This window comes from Ursus americanus, chromosome 4 (genome assembly GCF_024610735.1).
Source record: "Ursus americanus isolate L20-20 chromosome 4, mUrsAme1.1.p, whole genome shotgun sequence".
NCBI classification, from domain to species: domain Eukaryota; kingdom Metazoa; phylum Chordata; class Mammalia; order Carnivora; family Ursidae; genus Ursus; species Ursus americanus.
In genome coordinates this window covers 58,909,026-58,924,320 of record NC_142130.1, presented here as the reverse complement: position 1 = coordinate 58,924,320, position 15,295 = coordinate 58,909,026, and the positions used below count along the sequence as shown (strand labels likewise).

Below are 15,295 nucleotides of genomic sequence, written 5' to 3'. Positions count from 1 at the left end.
TTTCATCAAACAGGAAAATATGAATATTTGTTGATGAGTGATATAAGGACCATTTTTTAAAAAGATTATTTATTTATTTACTTGAGAGAGAGAGAGCAGAGCAAGTGAGAAAGAACCTGAGTGGTGGGGGCAGAGGGAGAGGGAGAAGCAGGATCCCTGCAGAGCAGGGAGCCCAACTCGGGGCTTGAACCCAGGACCCTGGGATCATGACCTGAGCCAAAGGCAGACATTTAACCAACTGAGCCACCCAGGTGCCCCATAAGGACAATTCTTAACACCCTAATACTGTGTTCATGTTTCTGTCATTTTATAGAACCAAGGAAAATGACTAAATGCTCTAATTCTTTCTCATATTTTGTGCTTAGTCTGCTTTTATCACTGATATTTTACAGGTATATATGAGATTAGGGAACCGTATTGGTTAGATTTAATAATTGCTTCCAATAACTGTAAAGACTGTCCTGAAACTAGATGTTTTGAACAATGAAATAGAGAGCATTAGAAGATAATAAAAGAATATGTGATCAACTCTATGCCCACAAATCTGATAACCTGGATAAAACAGAGCAATTTTTTGAAAGACAAAATCTGTCAAAACCCAACAAGAAGAGATAGATGATCTGAATAGGCCTATATCTATTAATGAAATTGAATTAATAATTAACAACCTTCCAAAACACAAAACACCAGGCTCAGGTAGGTTCATCGTGAATCCTACTAAACATTAATGGGAGAAATTATATCAATTCTCTACAATCTCAGCAGAGGGAATATTCCCTACTTCATTCTATGAAGTTAGCATTACGCTAATACCAAAAACAAAGACATTATAAGAAAACTACAGATCAGTATATCTTATGAGCATAGATGCAGGAATCCCCAACAAAACATCAGCAAATCAAATTCAACAATGTATAAAAAATTATACACAATGACCAAGTAGGATTTATCTTGGTTAGGCAAGCCTGGTTCAACATTCACAAACCAATGATTACATCAATAGGCTAAAGAAGAAGAAAAATCACATGATCATATCAGTAGGTACACAAAATATTAAAAAAAAATCTAACACCTGTTCATGTTAAAGATTCTCAGCAAACTAGGAAAGTGGGGGGAAACTTCCTCAACTTGATAGAGAACATCTACAAAATACTTACAGCTAACGTCTTACTTAATGGAGAGAAACTTGAAACTTTCCCACTAAGATCTGGGAACAGGCAAGTCTGTTCCCTATTACCACTGCTTTTCAACATCCTTCCGGAAGTCCTGGATAATGCAATAAGACAGAAAAAGGAAACAAAAGGTACACTGATTGAGAAGGAAGAAATAAAACTCTTTGTTCTGAGATGACCTGGTTGTCTATGTAGAAGATCCAAAAGAATCAACAAAAAACTCCTGGAAGTCAATTTCTTAATGCACCAGCAATGAATAGTAGAAATTGAAATTTAAAACACAATGCCATTTACATAAGTACTTGCCCAAAAGAAATACTTAGGTATAAATCTAAGAATACAAGTACAAGATCCAAATGAAGAAAACTATAAAACTCTGATAAAAGATATTGAAGAAGAGCTTAATAAGTAGAAAGATATTCTATTTTCATGGGTAAGCAGACTGAAGATATCAATTTTTACCAATTAGATCTATAGATTCAATGCAATGCCAATCAAAATTCCAGCAAGTTATTTTGTGGATGCTGATAACTAATTTTAAAGTTTATATAGAGAAGAAAAAGACGTAGGATAGACAATACAATATTGAAGAAGAGCAAGGTCAGAGGATTGAAACTACTTGACTTCAAACTTAACATAAAGCTACAGTAATCAAGACAGTAATCAAGACAGTATGGTATTGGTGAAAGAATAGGCGAGTGTATCAATGGGGAAGAAGGGAGCCCAGAAGTAGACCCCATAAATACAGTCAACTGATCTTTAACAAGGGAGGAAAGGGAGTATAAAGGAACAAAGATAGTCTTTTCAGCAGATAGTGCTAGAACAACATGCGCATATGAAAAATGAATTTGGACTTATACCCTTCACAAAAACTAACTCAAAATGAATCATAGACTTAAACATAAGATGAAAAACTATAAGACTCCTCGAAGATAACACAGAAGAAAACCTAGATGATCTTGGGTATGCCTTTTTAATGCAAGACCAAAGGCATGATTCATGAAAGAAATAATTGATAAGCTGAACTTAATTAAAATTTATAGCTTGTGCTGGGCAAAACATATTGTCAAAAGAATGACAAGACAAGCCAAAGTTTGAGAGAAAATATTTCCAAAAGACATATCTAATAAAGAACTGATATGCAAAATATACAGAGTTCTTAAAATTCAACAATGAGAAAAGAAACAATCTAATTTTAAAACGAACTAAGATTTGAACAGACAACTCATCAAAAAAGATATATAGATGTCAAACATGCATAGGAAAAGATGTTCAACAGCATATGTCAATAGGGAATTGAACATTAAAACAACAACGAGATAGCAAGATACCTATTAGAGTGACCAAAATCCAAAATACTAACAACACCAAGCACTGGTAATGTTGGAAATGTAAAATGATACAGCCGATTTGGAAAACAGTTTGGTGATTTCTTATAAAACTAAACATACTCTTACCATACAATGCAGCAATTATTCTCCTTGGTATTTACCCAACAGAGGTGAAAACTTACGTCCACACAAAACTCTCCACACAGAGGTTTATAGTAGCTTTATTCATAGTTGCCAAAACTGGGAAGCAAGCAAGATATCTTTCAGTAGGTGAGTGGATAAATAAACTGTAGCATATCCAGGCAATGGAATATTGTTCAGTGCTAAAATAAATGTGCTTCAAGCCATGAAAAGACATGGAGAATTCATATTATTAAGTATGCGTGTATGTACCTAATACATATTACTAAGTGAAAAAAGTCATTTGGAAAAGAGGACATATTGTATAATTCCAACTTTATGACAAAACTATGGAGACAGTAAAAGAATCAGTGGCTGCCAGGCGTTAGTGGGGAGGGAGGTGTGAACAGACAGGGCACAGAGGATGTTCAGTGTACTGAAACTACTCTGTATGATGCTGTAATGGTTCATACATGTTGTGATACATGTGCCCAAACCCAAAGAATGTACAAAACCAAGAATGAACCCTAATGTAAACTATGGGCTTCGGGTGATAATACGTCAGTGTAGGTTCATCATTTGTACAAATGTACCCCTCTAGTGAGGGATTTGGATAGTGAATGAGCTGTGTATATGTGAAGGCAGGGTTAGATGGAAATCTCTGTACCTTCTGCTTGATTTGGCTGTAAACCCAAAACTGCTATAAAAAATAGTCAATTGGGGGCACCTGGGAGGCTCAGTCGTTAAGTGTCTGCCTTTGGCTCAGGGCGTGATCCCTCAGTCCTGGGATCAAGCTCTGCATTGGGCCCCCAGCTCTGCTGGTGATCTGCTTCTTCCTCTCCCACTCCCCCTGCTTGTGTTCCTTCTATCGCTGGATGTCTCTCCCTCTGTCAAATAAATAAATAAAATCTTAAAAAAAAAGTCAATCAAAATGTTTTCACATAATTTTTTATCTTCATCTTCATTAGAATCACACAAATTCAGTAAGGTAGGGGATTACTGATGGTAGAGATATAGCAAATTCAGTTTTATATGTAATTAAATATAATATTAATATATATTAATTTACATTTAGATTAAATTTATATATATATATATATTTAGGCAGCTAGCAGGCAAAAAGATGACTTTAAGAAATAGTAAATCAATGCCTTTCTTTGTAATACATATAAAACTCTACACTTAATAATAAATAGAAATAGGATTTAGAAAATAACAGTAGACTGGTATGAGTTAAGAACACAGAATTGGTTGGGGCATCTGGATGGCTCAGTCATTAAGCATCTGACTTAATTTTGGTTCAGGTCATGATACAGGGTCTTGAGACTAAGCCCTCCATCAGGCTCTGCACTATGCAGGGAGTCAGCTCCAGATTCTCTTTCCCTCTGCCCCTCTCCCCCTTTCTCTCTCTCTCTCTCTCTCTCTCTCTCTCTCAAATAAATAAATAAATAAATAAATCCTAAAAAGAAAAAAAAGAACACAGACCTGGCATGCAAAATTGATAAAACTTTATTTATGTATATATGTATTTATTTATATCTTTTAAGTAGGTTCCATGTCCAGTGTAGAGCCCAAAGTAAGGCTGGAACTCACAACCCTGAGATCAAGACCCCAGACAACATCAAGGGTCAGATGCCCAACCGACTGAGCCATCCAGATGCCCCAACACAACTTTAACTATACAACGTTAATATCACAATGTAGTAAACAATGTCTCAAACTTATGTATTTTTTAGGAGTTTCCAGATAAAAAGACCACAGCCTGAAGCAGAAGCAGTTGAATTAAACATCTCTCTCAGAAGTGCTCTAGTAGATAAAATTCCTCACCAAAATATCATTGACAAATAACCATGTGAGGGAAAACATTTCATTAGATATTAAATGATGCTGCACTTCTAAGCCCAGCTCATAGTAACAATAACAAAATTACTATATTTGAAAGCAAATGGATGTAGCACATGCCTGACAAAACAATCTATCTAGTACAGGCTATTTTTTTTCTGGAAAGTAACTAAACTTTGTTAATCTATGTATGTGCAGATATGCACTTTAAATCCCCACTAGCTCAAATTATCGATATTCCTTATTGTGAATATTTCTGCTGCTTGTAATATATTGATCCATCCACTAAAGAAAAAAAGGATATCTAACTGAAAGATTTTTGTCTCGGTTCTGTTTTTCTTAGCCCAGGGAGTGCGGTTTCAAGGGTTACATTTCCTTGCTGGACGCTGTGCAGCTGTAGGCATTTTGTAGATAAACGTGCGCTTCCTCCAGTCCTCTGCTGTCCTGAAAGCTGCACGCTCCATCTCCTTAAGCCACAAACTCCAGCTGACCAGCATCTTCTCCAAGTCCTCCCACCATCCTGTCTTCTTAAACAGCCCTCTTCTTTCTCAGGCTCCCCACCCTCCACTTACTTTACCACCCCCACTAAACCACAGTCTTCATTTTTCATAAACATTAAATTCAAAAGAGGTGCCTATCTGTGATTTTGCTCCTGCATCAACATTAAGCCCACACATTGAGTATGATATAAAGAACTCGAAGTGAATTTATTTATTCTATTGTTCTTTCAAAATAGGTCTGTTGCTAACAGGTCTCTAGGTATGCATATGAAATTCGCACAGCTATAAAAGGAAAGAAACAAATGCCAGGCACACAGCACCAAGCTGAGAAACCAAATGTTAAGCAGGGACAATGAAGGATCTGAGCTTGGAGGTTAGCAGTGAGACCCAGTACCGACTGCTATTTGGAATACCAAACATTTTAATAAATATGAGGCACTGTAAGATTCCCAAGTAATAAAGAAGGTTGGCATCAGTGCCCACATTGTAGCCACATTGTGGCTAACAATTTAAGGATGAGATGAACAAGACAAAAAGGCAATTCATAGTCTCCATCAAAGAAAAGGAATAAAGGGGTAGTATTTTATTTCTTCCCTGCTGAAGTCTAACAAATCAATAATATAACTAATAATAATTTGTGCAAAACATAGTAAATGTACAGTTTGGTCTAAAGAGAAGATGATCCTCCTGTTGGAGGTGATGTAAGTGTACCAAAAGGACCAAAACCATCCTTACTGGTCTTCAGTCAGCAGATGCTTTATAACGGGTTTCAGTGAGGTTCTGTTCCAGGATTAAAGGCATGCTGCCTGTTGCTGTAATTCAAACCGCTGCCCCTAAGGGATGTTCGGTGACTTACCAAACCACCTCCCCTGGGGACCAATTTGTCTCTAGCTAGGAAACTGGAGGTCCAGTCTTGGGAAAAACCACCCTCTGGGTCAGCAATTGCATCTTGGGACATCAGGAATGATAAATTACGTACTGACGCCCCCTTACTTTCACCAATTTGGAGCTCATGAAGAAAAGGGAGGAAAAAGGTAAGGATCAGAATTCCTGCCTGTCTTGTTCCTCAAGCCTCTGCCAAAGATGCTATCTTTAATTCAGGCAAAAGGTTTGGACCTGAGATTTCCAGGTTTTACCTGACACTTCCTTCTTGTTCACAATTTGAGTTCCCATCCCCATCACTCTATCTCCAAATATTGTAATAGGAGTTGTGATCACTTTGGCATTTTGAAAACAGTATTCCTGAATTAGGGTTCAAGTCCCTATATAAGTTTTTGAACAATTTTGTTTCTAGTTAGATAGGGAGAATTTATTAACAAAAATGTTATTGGATATTTAGTGACTTAATGAGCCAGGCTGATCATATATCTTTATGTACTGATCATCAGAAAAAAGCCTATTTTAATAAATCATTGCTATATTCTTTCATTTTTGTTTTCCTGCTGTACATTCAGTATAATTTTAAATATAAGGGTATTTGAAAAACAAAGACTTAGGTGTTTTGTTCATGGCAAATTATGCTCAGAGACTGAGACTGTCATTGCCAATAATTTATTTAATACAGATTCACTGCATGAATTAAAATTTATAATAATAATATTTCACATGCTGGTAGCATACAGGATAATATCTCTTAATAAGCTGATAATATACTTCAAGCCAATGATAAATTAATTATGCTATTGTTCCAGGCATAGGGATGATGAAAAAAATAAAGTCCAAATTTAGTTGAGATACACTTTTCTCAGTTCCCAGAAGAGTCGGCTTTGCTGACCAACAGCTGATGTTCAGCTTCCAGAACAAATAGAAAGTCCCTTATTACCAGAGCACAATGCTAGCTGAACAAAGGGATTGTTCAGGCAAGTTGCTCTTCTTCATATGACCATTGCATGGTTTTCCCCACTTCTGGAAGGCGTAGGCTTGCTGCAGCAGTAGTTTACGTCCATAGGTCTTTGGAGACCTATTTAGATCAGCAAAGTGTAGCTCTTCCGAGACTTCACACTCTCACTAAGTTCTCACAGATTCTTGGTATTCAAAGTTTCGATGTCCATTACATCATAGTTGCTCTCTCATGTGTTCATATTGATAAGCATGCAGTAACACAATTTTGATGATATCATCCTGACACAGCCTCTTTAATATAAAGTTCACCCTTATATCTAAATTACTTCACTTAAGCCATAAAGAAGTGGATTTGAACCCAAACCACCAAAGAAATTGAATCAGCAATGAAAAATCTCCCAACAAATAAGAGTCCAGGGCTGGATGGCCTCCCAGCAGAATTCTACCAAATATTTAAAGAAGAATTAATACATATTCTTCTGAAGCTGTTTCAAAAAGTAGAAATGGAAGGAAAATTTCCAAAATCATTCTGAGGCCAGCATTACCTTGATCCCAAAACCAGACAAAGACCCCACTACAAAGAAGAATTATAGACCAATATCCCTTATGAACATGGATGCATAAGTTCTCACCAAGATTCTAGATAATAGGATCCAACAGTACATTAAAAGGATTATTCACCATTACCAAGTGGAATTTATTCCTGGGCTGCAAGAGTGGTTCAACATCCACAAATCAGTGTGATACACTACATAAATAAAAGGACAAGAACCATATGATCCTATCAATAGATGCACAGAGAAAGCATTTGACAAAATACAGCATCCGTTCTTGATTAAAACTCTTTTCCATGTTGGGATAGAGGGAACATACCTCAATATCATAAAAACCATTTACAAAAAAAAACCCAAAGTGAGTATCATTCCAATTCAGAAAAACTAAGAACTAAGGTCCTGAACATGACAGGGGTGTCTACTCTCAGCACTGCTGTTCAACATGGTACTGGAAGTCCTAGCCTCAGCAGTCAGACAACAAAAAGAAATAAAAGCCATTCAAATTGGCACAGAAGAAGTCAAACTTTCACTCTTCACAGATGGCATAATACTCTATGTAGAAAATCCAAAAGACTCAGCAAAAAAATTGCTAGAGCCAATACAGGAATTCAGCAACATGGCAGGATATAAAATTAATCCACAGAAGTCAGTTACATTTCTTTTTAAAAAAAAAAAAAAGATTTTATTTATTCATTTGACAGAGAGATAGACAGCTGGCGAGAGAGGGAACACAAGCAGGGGGAGTGGAAGAGGAAGAAGAATGCTTCCAGTGGAGGAGCCCAATGTGGGGCTCGATCCCAGGATTCTGGGATCACACCCTGAGCCGAAGGCAGGTGCTTAACGACTGAGCCACCCAGGCACTCCGTCGGTTACATTTCTATACACTAACGATGAGGCAGAAGAAAGAGAAAGCAAATAATCAATCCCATTTACAATTGCACTAAAAACCATAAGATACTTAGGAAGAAAACTAATCTAAGAGGTAAAGGATCTATACTCTGAAAATTATAGAACTTATGAAAGAAATTGAGGAAGACACAAGCGAATGGAAAAACAATCCATGCTCATGGATTGGAAGAACAAATATTGTTAAAATGTCCATACTACCCAAAACAATTTACACATTTAATGCAATCACTATCAAAACATCAATAGCATTTTTCACAGAGGTAGAACACACAATTCTAAAATTTGTATGGAACCGCGAAAGACCCTGAATTATCAAAGCAACCTTGAAAAAGAAAAGCATTGCTGGAGGCATCACAATTCCAGACTTCAAGTTATATTACAAAGCTGAAGTGATCAAATCAGTATGGTACTGACACAGAAACAGACTCATAGATCAATAGAACAGAGTAGAAAACCAGAGTGAACCTACAACTGTATGGTCAATTAATCTTTGGCAAAGCAGGAAAGAATATACAATGAGAAAAAGGCAGTCTTTCAGCAAATGGTTTTGGGAAAACTGGACAACAACATGCAGAAGAATGAAACTGGACCACTTTCTTATACCACACACAAAAATAAATTCAAAATGGATGAAAGACCTATGTGTGAGACTTGAATCCATCAAAATCCTAGAAGAGAAGGCAGGCAGAAACCTCTTTGACCTCAGCCATAGCAACTTCTTAGTAGACACATTGCCAGAGGCAAGAAAAACGACAGCAAAAATGAACTATTGTGACTTTATCAAGATGAAAAGCTTCTGCGCAGTGAAAGAAAGAATCAACAAAGCTAAAAGGTAGCCTACGGAATGGGAGAAGATATTTCCAAACAACATATCTGATAAAGGATTAGTATTTAAAATCTACAAAGGATTTATCAAACTCGACAGCCAAAAGCCAAATAATCCAGTTAAGAAATGGGCAGAAAACATGAATAGACATTTTTCCAAAGAAAACATCCAGATGATCAACAGACAAATGAAAAAATATTCACCATCACTCATCTTCATGGAAATACATAGCAAAACTGCAATGAGATGTCACCTCACACCAGTCAGAGTGGCTAAAATTAACAACACAGGAAACAACAGGTATTGGCAAGGATGGGGAGAAAAGGGAACCCTCTTACACTGTTGGTGGGAATGCAAACTTGTGCAGCCACTCTGGAAAACAGTATAGATGTTCCTCAAAAAGTTAGAAATAGAACTACCCTATGATCCAACAATTGCACTACTAGGTATTTACCCAAAGGATATAAACATACTGATTTGAAGAGATACATATACCCTGATGTTTATAGCAGCATTATCAACTGTAGCCAATTATGGAAATTTCCCAAATCTCCATGGACTAAAGAATGGATTAAGAAGATGTGGTATATATATACACAGACATTATATACTCAACCATAAAAAAGAATGAAATCTTGCCATTTGCAATGACATGGATGGAGCTAGAGAGTATCATGCTAAGCAAAATAGTCAGAGAAAGACATACCATATATTTTCAGTCATGTGTGGGATTTAAGAAACAAAAGAGATGAACATGGGGGAGAAAGAGAGAGAGGCAGTTCAGAAAAGACTCTTAACTATAGAGAACAAGCTGAGGGTTACTGGAGGGGAGTGGAAGGGGGGTGGGTTAAATGGGTGATGGGTATTAAGGAGGGCACTTGTTGTAATGAGCACTGGGTGTTGTATGTAATTGAAGACTCACTAAATTCTACACCTGAAACTACACCTGAAACAGTGTATATTAACTAACTGGAATTTAAAGAAAAACTTGAAAAAAAAGAAGTGGATTTGAAATCATAACAAACTAGTACACGGTCCACCCTGTGATTTCAAATCACTTAAACACTAATTAATCCTATGGGCCTAATGCCCTATACAAATCTAAGTTCCCCAAAATATCATATACCTTGTAAGTCTACATCACTAACCGTCTAATTGTCCTTTAAAATCTATAGTTTTGTTACTACAGACTATATTAAATCAACGTCCAGTATTATTAGCAAAAACATAACAAAGAATTCTTTAATATACCAGATTAAATTTCCAAAAGACCAGAAATTAATGTTCTTAAACCATTCAGTTCAGTTAGCATCCTTGACAATTGTGTTTCCATGTAAAAGTCATGTTTATGAATCCCCAGGAAGTACAAACTTGCACAGCACTATCAAGCATGCGTGTGATTGCCATAACATCAGAATTCAAGGCTGTCATTAATCTTAGGGAAGGCATGTTTTTGTTCTTTTGCCAATTCCTACAAAGTCCTTTTCACTTTATTAGTCTTATCTTCTAGACATTTTTTTATTTGTCTTAATTTTTCTAATGTATGATTTATGTTTATTAAATTAATTTTAGAAGACTCAGTCTGGAATATTTCTCTGGTTATTGTAATAGTTATTCTATCTTCTACTGATCTCAAATAATACCATTTTCCTTTTATCGTCACATTCATTACCTGTTCTATTTTTACACATCCCGTCATGTTGTGTTTCTTATTTGCCCCTGATTCCAATGTGATAAGATAAGGTTTGGTCGGGGGTGGGGGGGACGATAAGGTTTGGCTTAGAGCAGAGAATCATGGTCCCATTTCCCATATTATACTATTTGAGGAGGCATCAAGGGTATAGTCATGGGTACTTGTACCAAGAGTATATCTAAAGGTGTAGAGGTGATGAAGATATTTTGGTTCCATCTACCAACATATGCTTAGGAACATATTTTCCTTCTATCATTGGTAGCTTTTTATGGCTTGTAACTTTCACTCTCCCTTTTGATATTGGGGAACCACAAAAGTTGATAACCTGATGTCATATTTCCTGCTTTAAGTGCCAATATTCTAATTTCACAGTTGCCCAGGGAATCACAGACATTTGGATGTGTGGTATCTACTCTGGTTCTAATCAGATTATCTGCAATTTCAGGTGACCGATATTGTCCAGAGATCATGGCTGTTCTAAGTGTATTCCACGTATTTACCAACCTTAACTGTAATAATTGACAATCAACCTTTAAAAAAAATCCCTTATATTTTTTAGGATCTTATTATTTTTATAATTATCCTCCAATGCTTTCTTCAGAATATCCAGTGCCCTATCTGTTTCTCTCTGAAAATCATTTATGTTTCACAAGATGCTACTAATGATATCCATCTAGACACCCAGTGATGATAAAGCTGTGACAGCATGTGGAACAAGTTATTTTCAAAACTTTTCAAGTCCAAATTAATTTGATCAAATTGAAAATATGAAAAGGCTGCTGCCATTGCACCTCCAATTAGTCCTCCCTCAAATCCAACAAGGAACTGTAGGGGTTTTCTTACCTTTAATGAATCAATCTTTGGCATAGGTTGTAGTTAGGCATAAAATTGGATGGATAAAATTGAGCACAATTAGGGGATCTATATCTGGCCTTAAAATCCTGTGTATTGAATTTTAAACTATATGCTACTATGGTGACCTCTGTTATTACAGTAAGGGATTTAACGGGTTTGGGTTCCCACATTTGGGGTGTTGAGACATTAGGGTGATAAGCATCATATATTAGATTTCCAGTGTGTCCTTTATATATTTTACATGGTTTTCCTGTTCTCTTGAAGTAATAGTGTCCATGGATCTTCAGTTAACTTTCTAGTGAGTGAATATGGGTTATAAAATGTAAGCTGGGGGTGTTGTAAGTGGTCTAATGTCAGCTTATGAATATTCAATGATATAATGGCCCATGTATCATTGTGAGGGTGTGCCGTAACTGTCTCTGTCCCGGAGGCATCATCATTGCCCATGGTTACAGTAAAATACTTAGAATTCCAAATGGTAAATTCTTATTGGCATGATCTTAATATTGCTTGCAAGTTGTCCCACATACTTGATCTCAACATTTTACTTCCAACCTTGGGTTTCTACAAGTCATCTATAGACTCCTTGTGTGTTCTGTTCCATAAATAAACTACTATTTTAGACCAGTAGTAATCTTTGGGATGTTGTTAGTATAGCAGAGATTTTCTCATTGAAAACTCCAGGCTCCTGCTTCACATCTGGTTGTGTTTATGTCTGTGTTAGATTTCACGCATCCTAATGCGTGTACTTGTTCTGTGAAACTGGTTTCATAACTATTATAACAATCAGCCTGTGGCTTATATTCATAATACCTATACACCACATCACATTTTCTTTTAACGAAAATATTGGTAAAGTTCAAAGTAGAGTAAGTATTTTTTGGCATGGGCCACCATACTATTTGGTTCATGGTTATGTTATTTAGCACCTCATCACTTGAACTTTTAGTATAATTTAATAAATTGAAGCTTAGATTATAATCTATTTATGACACTCCTATTTTGCTGTAGCACCAAACTGATAATTTGTATTCCTTTAATATGGGTATGAATGGTTCTATACTATCAGGCCCAGAGGAAACATTAAGTATAGATTTTGCCCACACTTAATATGGGCATATAGCTACTTGTTCAGTTTTACCTGGCCATGTCTCATTACTCATTGTTGTACCATTGTTATTTTGTCCAGGAACCACTGGTCTTTGCCTCAGATTGCTCATGTTCTTAGATCCAGCCATCTTGCCAGGTTTGCAGTCATCTCTGTAACATTTATAGAGCAGAAATTTTCTTTAAGTTACACACTGAGACATAATTTTACTATTTGAGTAACATGTTGGGTACTTACATATATGAGATAAACCATGTTTATATGTTTCATAATTTAAATTTCTTAGTACCAATGGGAAAATTAGGTGTTTCTAATTGAGTTCAGAATATGAAAGAGAATCAGTGTAGGATTTGAAAAATACATCAGAGTTATAGAATTCTGTACTGGATATGCCAATGGTTGTCTCACATATAACTAAATTACCAGAATGGCATAAGTTAGGCCATTCTGTAACGTAAAGTCTAACCTCTTTGCCATCACTGGTACTGTATTCCCATGGGACTCCTAAGTACAGATGTTTTTTTGTTTGGAAATGGAGATGGTTTGTAGTTTATTTTAGGTACCTTTTTGGCAGAATCAGTAATTGTCTCATTAACTACATCAATTGATATGGCGGATGTTTGTGTTATAGTAGTACTTTGTGTGGTCTGTGTGGTGTTTTCTGTTTCCTCTATGGTTTTCTTTATTTCCTCTTTCTTCATAATCATAATGGACTTCTTCATAATCTCCTGCTTTGTCCCATGCTGATATCCATCGCTGATGGCCAGATAATGTAGTCCTTTAGATGAGACCTCTAAGTACCAAGTTCATGATCTATGTGTTTCAAACTGTGGTTCCATATGTGTCATTAGAATTGTCATCTTTTGTTCTGTTAGTTGGTAAAATGAGTTCAAAGAGCATCCTGTAATGGTGAAACATTGCTGCATTTCTACAAAAGCACTTTTTTGGGGTCTGTGCTCAGAGAGCACATATAACCTCTCTCTCTCTTTTATATTTAGAGTATCTGCAATAGTCTCACCAGTGTGGTAAATGGAAGTTTCTGCTCACTACATGTTTGATTCTTTCATAGCATGAGGTATTAAATTGGATGTTTCACATTTTTCTACAAAAGTATTTGAATGTTTTTTCTAATAATGCCTTATTAACATGTATATATCAGGGTATTTGGGTGATACCTTGTAGCCATGCTTGATCTATTGCTAAAGCCAAATATTTGCCTTTATATTGCATGAGATTTTGATCTACCAGGTAAGGATCAGTGTATAGGGCTAACTTGAGATGTTTCATTTACACATAAAGTATGCGTAGGAGATGCAGCTGCACAAAAACTGGGGGCTAAGGGTGCAGAATATAAAACAGAGATATTTGTGCCACCAACATGTAGGGTTTTTTTCCATTAAATGACTATAATAAGCAATTTAAACAACACACAATATCTGGGAATACCAAATGGATGGATAATTAGTCTCCAGATTCTGAATGAGCAAGAGCAGCAAGTTGACCTAACATATAAGTGGTGATAAGATTTGGAAGGGGTCTTGGCTGTTGGAGTCATCCAAAAGCCCATTCTGCATGTTCAGCAGCTGCTCCTTTACAATAAAATGCTAGCACATAACGTAAATCAAGAATTAAATCAGACTTATTTTCAGAGTCCCTGCAATGTATCCAATAATGCATTTAATTCAGTAAGCCAGTATAGAGATAAAGAGCAGGGTAAGTACTGGGTTGCCTTGGTATATACTCTGGGTTATAATAGCAAGAGTCAGTCAAGAGCTCTCAGGCCAATCCTCATTTTCCACGTTGGTATCCATAGAAGGTGTTGTTCAGGATCCTTTTTGGTTCCTGTAGAGATTGAAATGGAGATCACCATTGCTTCATCAGTTTCCCTCAGTATTTGGTTTCTCCATCAGTCAAAGGTTTCTCAGTGGGTAGACAGTGCTGATGGTGAAAACTGGGGTGGAGAGGTTGATGCTGGTCATGCTGGTGAATTCTCAGTTATAATAAAGTAGACAGGATGATGACCTGTGGAGGAAGTGGAGGATGTCACAAATGGTGGAACTGTATCCTGACCAGAGAGTGGCATTTCAGTTTGGAGTGGTTGCTGTGGAGTATCCATAGCTGCAATGAGTATGGCATCGGTAGTGAGTAATAGGCAAAATAGTGTGGCCAATAGGCAGCATGTCACACTGACCCCCTTGGCAATAATTATAGGATTCAAGATGCTTAGAGAGTTCATGCCTGCAAAATAAAGTTTTCTGTACATTTCTAATTCTTTCTTGTTTTTCTTTCCACTCAAGGAAATCTATAACTGTTATGGCCATTACTGACAATGTTTCTCCCAGCATAATAGCCCTGCACCATGGTAGGCTAAGTATTAGGCATCCAGTAATGATGTGTATGAAAATGTGTCCACTACTTAGATGTTCTGCCGTCATTAACAGAATAAATATCAACGTTTTTAGCACCTGCATCCTGTGTTGGCACAATATAAGATGGTGTTCTTCATGCTTGAGAATTTCATAGAAGCATTATATTATTTTCTT

General features: G+C 36.5%; 1 protein-coding gene and 1 pseudogene across 2 annotated transcripts in view; one reads left to right on the top strand and one right to left on the bottom strand.

Moving 5' to 3' along the window:
• The window catches only part of LOC123784277 (protein NDRG4 pseudogene), an 84,095-nt pseudogene extending 71,213 nt beyond the window's left edge, over positions 1-12,882 (bottom strand).
• The window catches only part of LOC123784132 (uncharacterized), a 351,543-nt gene that overhangs the window by 131,336 nt on the left and 204,912 nt on the right, over positions 1-15,295 (top strand). The gene's annotated exons all lie outside the window — the stretch shown is intronic.